Source organism: Lepisma saccharinum, chromosome 5 (assembly GCF_977018435.1).
Source record: "Lepisma saccharinum chromosome 5, izLepSacc3.1, whole genome shotgun sequence".
NCBI lineage: Eukaryota > Metazoa > Arthropoda > Insecta > Zygentoma > Lepismatidae > Lepisma > Lepisma saccharinum.
In genome coordinates, this window is record NC_139233.1 from 30,980,434 (window position 1) to 30,994,790 (window position 14,357).

The window sequence follows — 14,357 nt, forward strand, 5'->3', positions numbered from 1 at the left end:
TTTCGAAACTTGACGAGTCTCAGAACGACACAGGTGTCTGTCAATTCGAGACGAGATCGAGATTTGCTGTTCGAGAGTCTCGTTTCGTTCGAGACCTCAGTGATATAGAATGAGAAAGATTTTCTAACGGTACGAACAAACAAAAATAAATTAACTCACCGGACAGAATGACCATAGGGATTGTTTTCTTTTATACGCTCAGTCGTACAATGTTGTATTTGTTTATCGAAGTGGCACTAAAACTATTGCTTGTATATTCAAAATCAAGAGCCAAATGGCATGATAGGATCATGTCTACATTTGAGAGGCTTCTGGGTTCATACTAGGTGCATTTGTGCTGTGTTAATGGGATCTGAGCCACTGTGCAATGTGGCTACTTTTGCCATACTTGGCTTATTGGCCATTTTTCAGTATTTTTGAAGTTTTATATCGTGTTCATTATAATTTTTGAGATACCTTAACATTTTTTTCTCCTGCACGGTCGTTCGGTTAATTTTATTGTACTTGATTCACAAGCAACAGATTTTATATTGGTTCAATTGAAACAATGGAGAAGAGAGCGAGAGATACCTACACTCAGACAGAGAAAGGCAAAGAGAAAAAGACACCAGAGGGACAGAGAGAAAGACGGGACGAGACAGAGAGAAGAGCAGACGTCATTGTAGCGACAGTCGCAGATAACGAGAAAGATAGGTAAAGAGTAGGGCTGAGCCGATACACTTTGAACAGATACCGATACTCTTACCGATTCCCACCGATACCGATACCCTTACCGATTGCCACCGATACCGTTACTTGAAATAATTAAAATTTGTTCAAAATATTGATCAATATTGATGTGTGCATTATCTTCTCCAATTATATGCATCAATTTACAAATAAATTTACTTTAGAATCTTCAAAAATTGCATCAAAATATTAAAATAGATATTATGTAATCAGAAAATATAGTTTTCCGTGTAAAGTTTGTGCAAAATAAAAAAAAGTTTGAATTTTGCATAATTTCCAGGATAAATAGACTCCGCGAAAGTGTTGCGCAGCATCGGCATCGTATCGGTATCAGTTCAACCCCAGTAAAGAATCAAAGAATTTTAACCTTGCAAGCAAGTGCGAAAAAAAAAACTTTCAGCAATAATCCGGTTGTGTTAAATTATTCCAATACAGACAATTTACACAATTATGTTGACTCCAGTAACACAATTAACGAAAACGAAAATTACGCGTTTCACTGTATCAATATGCACCCAAAAGTGTATAAACCTTGATTGGACACATTGGACACTGTCTATACTTTCATGGCATTTACCAAAATTTCAAGCGTGTGCCTAAAGCAGACTCGATGGAAGCTAGCGATGCGAGCTTCTCGCATGTCTCACTTTTAGCACGCACTATTGAGCTCCGCCCCGCACTTCGACTAGTGACGTCACAAGAAAATTGAACGTGTTAGTGCTAAGTGATCTTATCCTAACATGCCTAACCTAACAACGAATCAATTTGACCCTGACGTCAGAAGACGGAGGGCGGAGCTAGCCTCTTTCCGGCTGCAAACTGCAACTCAAGGCCGGTAAGCAGCAGAGCAGGAGGTTATACTGCACCGTTATTCACGAATCAGAAGACGTTAACCACGTCACGAACGCGACCTACGAAGCCTTCTGCCTCGTTACTTTATCCTTTCCATTCCTCTTACAACGCTAGAGAATCTCCGCTTGCCCTACTGTCCACACGTGCATACGAGAGCGCTGTTTAACGAATACGGCCAGGCCTTATCTAAAGTAACTTTACAGGCTATTTTCTCAACCTTTTTATTAATTGGAGAGAAATTTCAGGTCTTCAAAATCCAAGCACTAAATATTACATGCGTAAATGATTTTTTTCGGACCATGTTAATGTTCGTGAAAAGCTAGCTTCGCTGACTAAACATGACTACTCTTTTCTTGTTTTACAGATTGGCTGTCCAGCGGATAGAGAACCGGAGTGCGAGTTTACACGCCCAGAGCAGAGCTTCAGGCCAGTTCACATGAAGGCGTAAGTACAATGGACACATTTCAAATATCCACTGCTGGTATTTATGCGTTGGGCACAAAAAATCAAAAAGGGTTGGTTGAATTCAAGCCATCCGTCATGAAAGCACAAATTTGATTAATTAATGATGGCCTTTTTTGATATTTTGTTCGTGTTCTGTGTAGCCGCTGGTGAGTATTAAAAAAAATAGTTCCGCTTTTTTTAGTCAGGGACACGTTGCAATGTCCCTGAAACCAGAGTGTGTTTGGTAAATAACGTTGGTGCCTGTAAGATCACTTCAGGGTAGAGGAGGGGGTTGAATGTAAAGCCAATGTGCCCGTTTCTCTCTCTAATTAAATGTGTCTGACAACAGCTGTGACTTTCCCTTATTTTTCTGGGGGCTCGTCCGGGATGGGGGTTGGAAACGGCCTTTCGAGAACGGCCATTGGACCATTGATTCCGGCTGACGTGTGCCCTTTTTTCTTTTCCTTCAGCATCGATATAATCACGGCTCTTAATGAAAACCCCCTGTTTAATTAGCAAAGCGGAAAACAGGCCCATGCTCCCACCCTCTATCTCGTAATCTCCCACCCCTTTGGATCCCCCCTGTCCGCACCCTTCAATCTGTACTCCTTCGTGAGCTTGCACGGATTAATACGAGGAAGTTCGGGGAAGAAGGTTCAAGTCACGAAACTCGTTGAAGATGACGAACATGGAATATAAGAGGTGAGAAAAACAATATGGCAAGATTCTGTGACCCCTCCACGTTTATCACGAAGCGATGATAGAGTCAGGACATAATTGAGTAACTCGCTGATAACCCCCAGAAGTTAAACAACTCTATTTTTCAATGTGCACAGGAAAATAATTCGGTTTCCTTATATATAAGAAGCATCGCAATCCATATAAAATTCTAGATTTCACTTGTGTTCACTAGGTGGCAAAGGAAAACATTTTTCACATTTTGGCTATTATTACCCTAATTTCGTCATTACAGCAAATTTTCTTATCGTAATTTTGTTCATCTTAATTCAATTTTATTATCTGGTTAGGCCTGCAGAGGTAGTTGTGATATTTCTGCGTTAATCGAAGTGGTAATGGTTGAAGCCATAGGTGAACAGTTGATAGATTGAAATAATATATTTGTGAAACAATATAATTCAATTTCTTCACTTCTTAATTTCGCCCTTTGAGTTTTCCTTTCGCATTTGTTTCTTTTGTATTGTTGTTATTGAAAGAAGACACCGGTAGGGGAAAGAGTGTAGCTATATATGTGTGCACATACACAGGCATATTGAATTGCCGATCTCCGTGGCGGAGTGGTTAGCACTCCGGCCTACAACGCCAGCGTTCGGGTCCTTTTAATTTCATCATTCATTCTCATCGTCCCGATTTTCCAAAAGTTGCCGAAAGCGACGCTAAATAACAAATTAAATCAAATATATATTGAATTCTTCTCAACCAGGACGGCATCTTCTGCATATTCGGCGTAAGTTTCTACGTAATATATTTCCTATCTGTGCCTAAACCTAAGGTGGAAAACTTTTAATTCAGTAGATCCTTGGTTGGTCAGCGCACGACGAACTCCGAGGCATTGTTGTAGGTTTCCATGACTGGGTTACGCTACTCACTCGTAGCTCCACAATTTCCTCACGATGGTGGATGGCCACCGGTCCTATCAACAGGCCGAAATCTCAGGAGAACAGTTGAAGACTAAAATTGGTAAACGCTGTAAGTGCCACAATAATTCAAACACAGTCTTCCACGTTAAACTGTTAAATGTTCCATGCTTTATAATGTGGTAAACGTGAACTGTGGCTGGTAGGCTTCTAAGTAGTTCAAAGGGGCATGTAAAGAGGTCACTAGTGTGCACGTTCTTACGGGCTGATGTGCGGAACGATGCGATTTCCCAACACTTTCGCTTTTGGCACTTACAACATTTACCACTTTTAGTCCTCAGTTGTTGCACTTCCCCCCCCCCCCCCAGGAGATTCGAACCTGCGCACGTCCCGTAAAACCCAAAGCATGACGACTTAGACCCCACGGCCAGGGTGCGGTACTTATTTTTATACAGGGTATGGTAATAATCAAAGTCTTATATTATTTGCCGGCCCTCGTGCCGGAGTGGTTAGCACATCGCGCTACGACGCTATGGGTCCAGGGTTCGAATCCCGGCCTGAGCGTGGATGTTTGCGAGTGTCCATTCATCAATTTCATCATGTCATCACTCATCTCCATCTTCGCAAATTAGCCAAAACTGGCACAAAAAGCGAAGTAAAATAAAGCAAATCAAAATAAAAAATCAAATATTATATTATTTAGGGAAGGCTATGTCCGTTGAAAAACAAGAAATTCCCTGTTTCTGAAATTAGAATAATTCGATATTTTAAGGAAAATCTCAATGAAATTTTTTAAACTTTCCCAATATGTAAAGCAAAGTAAGTAGTAATAACAACAAATACGAAAAATGTACAACCAGTTACAGGAATATACGCATACCGTTTTTTGGTACCAACCCATTCATTTGCACAGTGTGGGATAAATGTTTCTGCAAGAATATGCAAGTATAGTCTAAGAAAATGCTCCTGAAAGAATATGTGAGAGAGTGTAGCCTAAGAAAATGCTCCTGAAAGAATATGTGAGAGAGTGTAGCCTAAGAAAATGCTTCTGAAAGAATATGTGAGAAAGTGTAGCCTAAGAAAATGCTTCTGAAAGAATATGTGAGAGAGTGTAGCCTAAGAAAATGCTTCTGGAAGAATATGTGAGAGAGTGTAGCCTAAGAAAATGCTCCTGAAAGAATATGTGAGAGAGTGTAGCCTAAGAAAATGCTTCTGAAAGAATATGTGAGAAAGTGTAGCCTAAGAAAATGCTTCTGAAAGAATATGTGAGAGAGTGTAGCCTAAGAAAATGCTCCTGAAAGAATATGTGAGAGAGTACCCTAAGAAAATGCTCCTGTAAAACTATGTGTGAGAGAGAGAGAGAGAGAGAGAGAGAGAGAGAGAGAGAGAGAGAGAGAGAGAGAGAGAGAGAGAGAGAGAGAGAGAGAGAGAGAGAGAGAGAGAGAAAGTAACCTAAGAAAATGCTCCTGTAAGAATGTGTGAGAGAGTGTAACTTAAAAAATGCTCCTGTAAGAATTTGTGAGAGAGTGTAGCCTAAACAATGCTCCTGTAAGAATATGTAGGAGAGTGTAGCCTAGCGAAATGCTATTTAAGAATATGTGAGAGAGTATAGCCTAAGATAATGCAGGAATACATGAAAGATATAGCCTGATATCCCCTAGCGGGAAATATGAATAAACATATATATGGAGCTATATTGGCATTATTTCTTTTCAAAAAAATCACAAAACTTTTTCTATGCCAGGGGAGAACATGAGAGAAGGTCCTCACTGAAGTAAAAATACTATTAATCACATTTCTATTCAGTCCCTAGCAATACTCCCATTCCTGCACGACACTGAAGAAAATTACAATTCAAATAGTATTGATATATTGGTTGGAATAGCTCTGATTTGAATTGAGGTCTACTCCTAACAGAATATATAAATAACGCTTTCCGAACAGGTGCTGCCCTCTTTTATTTTTCTCTCGAGTTAAAAAGAAACAGGACAAACTATGCCTTGTTCTTTTAAAGTTATCTGACCTTGAAGCACGCAGTCCCATATTGGAAATAAACAAATGGGTCAAAAATGGAACTCTTGTTGCTCTTAACGTGCTTTATGGAGATTCCGGAGCGCAACAATGGAACGGAAAGGGTATGTCATGCAATCGTAACACGTGACGAGTTGGTTGGTTCTTTTTATTTTTCGTTCCCGGTAACCTTTCGTAATTCGTTACGTATTGGTGGAAGTTGGTTTCGAATCAGAATGTTGCTTCAGAGAAGATTTTTTCCCTTCGTTAAACTTCCATGTGCAGCTAATTGCGGAAGATGAGGATGAATGATTATGATACACTCTGTCTCTGGATTAAAGGCTGCGCATGACGGTAGAGAAGAGGAGAAAGAGAACAGGTGGTGTAATGCTACAAACGGCTTGTAGCAGCAGCCGCGTTTTCTCCTCCATGCACTCACCTCCCCTCTCACTCTTTCATTGGTCGATTCCATTCGGGTAAATATTTGCACAGAGGACTTGTTTTCTGTCGTTCGCTCCAGAGATTTCCTGGACAGAGTGTAGATGGAATTGATGAAGAGATACATGCACGAAGGAACAAGCGTCCGCCAAGCCGGGACTCGAATCCAAAAGCTTTGTTGGCGAAGCAAGTATTATAATACAGAACATTAATAAAGCAGTATCGCTTTCTCATATTCCGTTGTATTTCATCTCCTTCCGATAAATTATTATTTTGTTTTTCAATTATTGCTTAAGAAAGGAACTAAGTGTACTGATTAGATACCGTTTCGCCCATTCCCATTTCGCCTAATGGTTTATCAGCACTAGATTATCTAATTTGATACCCGTCCGCTATCTTAGGTGGAATAAGATTTCTCGTTTCGCTTAAGGGCATGCGAGACAATATCCGTCCAGCTTTTCCCTCCGAGTCAGTGTTGCCAACTTAGCTCTCTTGGAGCCAGCTCAGGGTCTTTCGTGAACTCGTTTGCCTGTGAACTGGGGTGCCCGCCCCCGTGCCTCACTATGATACCATCACTGGTTCCGGCCCACATAGACCAACTTTTGCCATGATTATACATTTTGCACGTGACGTGATATTGTTATATTGGCTGCGTCGCCCCATCCCCTCTTATATCCCCAGCTACTTTTTTTATAGCACCCCGTGGACGTGAAATTGGCATAATATTGTCATGAGGGAATCCTTTATTTTCGATTTCGTACTACCCTGAGATGGGTGATGCCGTCGTATCTAGATGGTGAAAACTAAGAATAAATTGTCATCAATTTAGAGTTACCTGTAATAGCAGCGCCCCACCCCTTTGACAACTAACATTACTGTAGGAAGCACTTCGTAAATCTAGCTCCTTGAAAGTCGGTTTTAACTCCATTAAGGTGAAATTTAGCTCTTTTATGCGCACCAGCTTTGGCAACACTGCAAGGAAGCAAGGAGAAATGCATTCGGCATATGAGAGTATTTTTTGATTTGCTATCTTGGGAATATCAAACTTACGATGGAATAGAAAATGATATCAATGGGAAGAGGGCAGTTTCAAGAAGTGATTGCCCAGCTGAAAAGTCGAAACTCCCATTTGATTAGCCGTAACTTGATGCTGAAGTTGATTCCCCATAAGGAACACATGGGATTCCGAAAATTGTTATTCGTCATATTTTTTACAGGTCGTATCTAGCTTAATAATCAACTCTGAAAAACGCTTCGACCTGCCACATGTGGAGAAATTCATACTCTCTTGTACCCCCACGTTTTTCTTCAGTAGCATTACCCATTCCGACGATATTCAAATAAATGCACACATGGTGCGTAACTGTATCTCCTCGCCTTAATAACCGTTTCACCTAGTCAAATTGAAAGAGAAATATTTAAAGTGAAGGAAATTTGCTATGCCGTTAGTGTGTAAAGTTGTGGAAGGAAATATTTCCTCCATAAAACTACTGGTAATAAGGCTCTATGGGGGGAAGTACTTTTTTCCATGACTGTACCGTGGGTATAAGTTGTTTTCTGCTTAAGCTTCATTCATTTATTAAGAATGTAGCTGTAATTTGTTTTTTGTTTTATTACAAGTGATTCAACAGTTGTTTGGGAATTCGGTGCTTATGACTATGGCTAGGCTTTTGATGCAAATGCATCTTCTTTTTGGTAAGGCAGAAACGTTGCATAAGTAGATAGGAACGTTCTTTACACATAAGTGAATAAATTGGGATGCCTTTATTAGGGCATGTTTTTGCATTTTTTGACCCTTTTTCGAGTAAATAAATAAAATTTAACTAGAGAAATGACCGTTGATTTTTGCTGCCATCCAACTACCGAAAAAAATGACCACGACTGTTTTCAAAGTACAGTAGAGCGTCGATTATCCGAAGTAATTGGGGGACATGGGTGTTCGGAAAACTGGTTTGTTCGGATAATCGAACTGTACATGTTTATTTGCCAAAAAGAAGTACTGTACAGTAAATTTATTCATAAAAACAGGCATCTCTTTAAGTATGTATTACAAAGTAACGTACAAAGGCAACTTTAGTAGCAATATATAGTATGTGGTACAGTTTATTAAACAAAAATATGTACATATTACATACGCATTTTGCATGAACAATACACACAGTACACAAAATTAACGTTTAAAAAAATCCTTTATTTTGGTCTGTCTAAGCAAGCCTACACGCTTACGAGCAGCTAAGTCACGTACTTTTTTCATTACAGATATCTGAAAGTGAGCGAGTACACAGTTCGGTTAAGCGGTCGTTCGGTTGACCGACGTTCGGATAATCGACGCTCTACTGTAGTATTAACTGCCATTAGGAACCAAAGTAATTTAGTTTAATGTGTTAGTTTTTAAATTTTATTTATTGTACATTTAACTACAATTTGCAATCGTTATCTGCCTTTATGCTTTATAACATATTGAAATTTAAATAGAAAGCGGTTGCGTACCGTTATTTCGTAAATGCACAGGTGAAGAGGAGAAGTTAAATTTAACGGTAGAATATTGTAGGAACGTCTAACAGTGAACCAGAAATTTTTAAGTATATCGAATACGGTGCTGTAAAACCTAAAATCTGCCTTAACACACATTGAGTGTTAGATTAAATCACATCTGTATATTTTAACTTGCACACTATTCTATGCCTTACTGCTTTCACGGTGATATAGAACACCACAGACTCAAGAAACAGATAATATTGATAATTTTCAAGTCGATATGCATTCCATCAAGATTAATGCACCGTTGGGGCATTATTTGACACAGTTAAATGTGTATTATCGTTATATTTGAAGTGATTGTATACGGTCTTCTTCAATAATGTATTTTTAGTGCTTAACATAGAACAGCAGTTGGCTGATGAAAGTACGTGCCCTTGCATGCATTCATGTGTATTTTGATGCATCAAATTGCATAATTAGGAACAGAGGCGTATCAAAGGGTGGATGACTGTCCGGGGCCTCGCCTCTTTCGTAACCTTTACAAAGAAAGTAAAAAGGTAAAGTTCATGGCATGGTGCAATATATATATATATATATATATATATATATATATATATGCGGAGATGTGGGGGCATATTCTTCGGCCGGCCAATTTGGAGGTGATGTGATCAGATCACCCACTCCGGGAATCGAATCCGGGTCTCCCACGTGTCAGTCAGACGCCCTACTGACTAGATCACCGCGGCTCCGCATTTAAAAAAATAGTAATAAATAGAAGCGACAAAAATAGATGGAAGAGACTAAGTGTTGTGGCCAATAAAGCTACAGCATTCTCTTGTTGTTTGGCTTTAAATTCTAGTTAAACGTTTGCAAATGGAATGAATACGTCAAATATTTTAAATAAAAACCGGGCGTTAGTTGTCTGCTTTACATTGATTGATTGATTGACTTGCATTACTTTACTTCGCTTCTTGTGCCACTTTGGCTAAGTTGCGAAGATGGGGATGAGTGATGACATGATAAAATTGATGAATGGAACACTCACAAACATCCATGCCCAGGCCTGGATTCGAACCCGGCACCCCTGGCGTCGTAGCGCGATGTGCTAACCACTCCGCTAGGGGGGCCGGCTTGTCTGATTTAGAAGTCAGCCCGCTATAAATAAGCAATGAATAAAATAACCTTTTATTTTATCGAATCTGTGACTCATTGTGATACACACTATATAAAGAACTAAAAGTGCTTGTTGCACTAGTTCCTTCAAACATATGCGGAATGAAAGAAGTGTTTACATATATTGTGCGACGAAAACTTGTGAGATGTATTCGAATATGTGTATTTCGCTAAACTTATTCTGACTTCTTGCAAGTATTGCATCTGCTGAAAGAAGCTTTTCCAGGTTGAAGTAAATAAACATTTACCCCCGAACGACCATGTCACAAGGGCGATTGTCAGGACTGGCAATGTTATCCACAGAGAACGACACTGGACTATTCAGAAGTCATGAGCTTGATTCAGATCCAAGAAAAGCAGAGAAAGACATTTTTAGGGCGAGGTAAAATTGTTAGATGTAATTTTGATCAGTAATTATTATTATTATTTAAACTTGATAATCTTTTTTCCTGAACATTTTGTATCGATTCATGTTGAGATTACAAATTTTAAGAAGGGGGGGGGCTCACATTGTAATTTCGTCCAGGGCCTTGCGATATGTTGCAACGCCAATGATTAGGAGCTTATGCACTTTAATATGTTACTGGAATCAACATGTTGTGCTGACTTGATGTCATGATATAATCTTCGCTAGGTGTCAGGATCAACACTTGTGCTTCATTTCCGAAATAGTTTCCTAACAAATGTTAACAGAAAGCCTTTCGTTTTAAGTTAATATGTAAATATTATATTTTTCTATAAGGAGTATATTATCAAATCCAACGCCTTCTGGTGTGCAGTATACAGTATAATAAAACGTAATGGCCATTGAATTGTTTTATATTATATCATTGACATGTTAAACTAATTAACGTAATTTAAGTAGTACGAAACATTGATAATTTCCTTCCTAATTAGATAGAAAGAGTGAAGGCTAGAAACCAAAAGTTGACGTAGTATCGACATTGCCCCAATTTGTTGGTGAAATTCGACACCATACATATTTAACAATTAAAATAAATAAATATATTCTTCAACTCTAAATGTAAGTGTCTCTAGTAATAAATGCAATTTCATATAATGGATAAGACAGATGATTTAAGACAATAAAGGCATTATGTTGTATTGGCAACAGTCGAAGCTCTGCTCAAGTGTTTTCCTAAAACGGTTTTAAAAGGTGTACTTTGTTGTGGTACTGGTCGAGTTAGACAATAATCTGAGCCGACATTGTTCATTGTAAAATTGATTGAGTGGTTTTAAAAAATGAAATATTCAGTGTTGCATCTTGTGCGAGGGAAAAGGCTGGTCATAAATCGGTTATGGTGAAACCAAATCCAACAGCATCTAATTGTGGAATTCTTTCCTCGAGTTGCTTTCCCTTTTCATTGAAGAACGTTGGACAGACAATCTCAGTGTTCCTGTGTTCCTGGGCACATCAAACGTTCGAGGTATTCCGTTTCTTACATCTTCAACCGCAGACTTTCCTGCAGCTAGCTGCATTTTGAAGTTTTTCTTTTAAAATTTCGTACCATTTCCACAAGAATACTATGAGTAAGTAATTTTTGGGATCATTGATAAGTATAATACCCTTTGCTCTTTAAGTAGCACTGGCAAGCGAACAAAAATAAAAGAAGTGTCGACATCGCCCCAAATTGCAGTACCTCGGAAGTACCTCGAAACGACATAGATATAATTATTCATTAAAAACCTTCATTTGGAAGCACAGCAAGCACATTTTTATTTTGTCATGTTGTAGCTGGACAAGGTAAAAAGCAGACGGAATTGCTCATTTACTTCAATTCTCTTATTCTCTAAATCTATAGTTTAGCAATTTCAATCCAGATTTTAACATATGACCATGTTTTAAGCATGTTAACAGAAACGTTACCAAGCTTATGCACGCCGATCTACGCAAACACACTCACTATATGAAGCTCTGCTGTGTGGACATTGTTCAAACTTCAATCTTTCCCCACTGAGTTCTTTTGTGTTTTTCATGTGTTAGAGCGTTGGAAACTTAGAAGTGTCGGAATTCCCCAAATGTCGGAATTACCCCAAACCATGCTATAAATTATAATTTCATCATAATAATAGTTCGGGGGTGCGCGCACACTGTGCATCGACACGTCACGAGAAATGGTTGCTATTCTAACCTTACCTGTAACCACTTTGGCATTATTAGAACTAGGAGTAATTGTAGCTCAATTGTAAAAATATTGCATGTTAGTAGGTTAGGTATGTTGTATATCATAAAGTGTAGCATCGGTTGAAATGATATAATTGTGATATTGCACGTCCCGCTAATTACACTTTAAAATCATGTCTTTTTCAAGTGAACTATCTGAGTTTAAGACCACAAAATGCAAAAACAAGCTAATGGTAGACTACCTATATCTACTATTGAATTGATTTTATTATAACATTTCCTGATAACAGACTAAAACAAATGTGTACATATAATGAAATGTACATAATTGTAAGAGAACCTATACACAAAGTAAATAATATATGAAGTTGCTAGTAGTGACGATAGAGGTCAATACTGGTGTTGTGGGTGAGTGCATTTAATGCTGGACTTGTGTGTCTTCCTTCCAAGTTCAGGATTGAGAATTCAATCGCTTTTATTTATTTTATGTAATCGTAATTCATTCTCGTTATTATGATTATCCTAGAACTGAAAACTTGACTTTAAATAGCCAAAACTCACATAGACAAATACAAGAGAAAAGAGAAAGAACTGAACAATTACCTATGTAGTATGTTTGTTATATAGTTTTTCAATTTAATCACGACGCTGAGGATGAATGATGATTACATGAGATGTACAGTCACCGGTAATAAAAATGGAATAGGCGTTATGTGTGTTGCATAACTCTACACAGCGATAAGTGGATTTAAATAGCAAATTTTGAGTAGAAACTTCAATCACCGCCGTAAAGTTAGGCAACACACATAACGCCTTGCAGAGAAGCAAGGATTTGAGGATCTAGGTGTCCCATTTTCATTGCCGGTGACTGTACACTAAGGAAAATAATATTGAAAAAAAATATGCAACTGAGTCGCCACCAAAAGTTGTAGCAAATCGGTTGCCACTGTAATTGGTGTAACCCAACACGTTTTCGACTGTTAAAGATTTTATGGTTGATGGTGTTTGAGAGGCATTGGTGCAACAAGACAAGACAGATGGTGCTGAGTAATACCTATTCTGCATTAGCACCGTAGGAGTGTTCTGTTACACCAAGTCTGAGGATTCGTACTACCACGCTCGGTGTTACTGTGCGTCATACTTTTTCATTTGATTCATGTCCCTCCCGACCCGAGTTGGAGAGTAACGTACTGCGAGTAACGTGTTAACTTTTTTCTGTGCTTGCGTTAGTAGCCTGTCTTAAATGCCTTTGCTGCATGACAAAGTAACGGCATTGTAACATGTTACTTTTGGTTGCGAATTAAAGGTAACGGGTTACTTTTATTGAATAACATGTCCAACTATGGTTTCGACCAAGGCAGGCACTTCAGAAAACAGGTGTGATATTTGTGTTACAGTTAAATGTCCTTAGTGAATGACAAAGTAACGGTATCTGTAAAGCGTTACTTTCAGAAACAAAGTAATGGTAACATGTTACCTTTTTCTGAATAACTTACCTAACATTGGTTTCGACTTAGGCGTGGACTCCAGAGAACAAATGTGATGCATGTGTAAACAGTTAAGTCCTTACTGCATAACAAAGTAACGGTGAATGTAACCCATTACTATTGGAAGCAAATTAACTGCAACGATGACGCGCTACTTTTTTAAAAAAACAACTTGAACAACTTTGGTCTTGACCTATGCACGGTAACACGTTACTTTGTAAGCAAATTAACTATAACGCGTTGATTTTGTGAATAACTTCAGAAACTAGTAACTTAGCTGAAGTGTTCTTACTGCATGACAAAATAACGGTAACTGTGATATGTTACTTTTGGAAGCAATGTAACGGCAACAAGTTACTTTGCAAGCAAAATAAGTCTAACGGTAACGCATTACTTTTTGAATAACTTAGCCAACTTGGGTTGAGTTGAGTTTTTAGTTTTAGGTCCACTTTATGCTCAGAAAGGCTAATCGGGACTGGACCTACAGTTTAATGTGCACTATGTGCCTATACCGGGTATCGAAACCGGCGACGACGTTACCACTACACCATCGGGGAGTCCTAACCAACTTGAGTCTCGACCTAGATAGACATGCACTACATGCATTACAGAGAGAACAGATATAAACTCGTGTAAAGAGTTAAATGCATGACAAAGTAACGGTAACACGTTACATTTGGAAGGTAAGTAACGATAACACGTCACCTTTCTGGAATAACTTATCGAACTCTCGTCTGACCTAGACATGGTGTTCTTTTGCGAGTGTCCTATCAGTTTTATCTAATCATTCTTATCGTCGCGATTAGTCATATAGTTTAGAAAATCAAACCAGTGTAGGCAGTGTGCGAATTAGCGGTGGGGATGTCAGAGATTTCCCCTTCACAAAACATTTTATCCCCGGCAAAAGAAAATTATATTTATCCCAGCCAGGGTTATTTTTTATCCCTCTCAAAGATAATGGAACTGAAAGCATACACACAGAAAACTAAATGCATCATACCGATTGATGCACCAAAACGCGCC

General features: G+C 38.7%; 1 protein-coding gene across 1 annotated transcript in view; it reads right to left on the bottom strand.

Moving 5' to 3' along the window:
- Positions 1–14,357, bottom strand: part of LOC145987742 (uncharacterized) — a 59,747-nt gene that overhangs the window by 20,295 nt on the left and 25,095 nt on the right. The window lies entirely within an intron of this gene.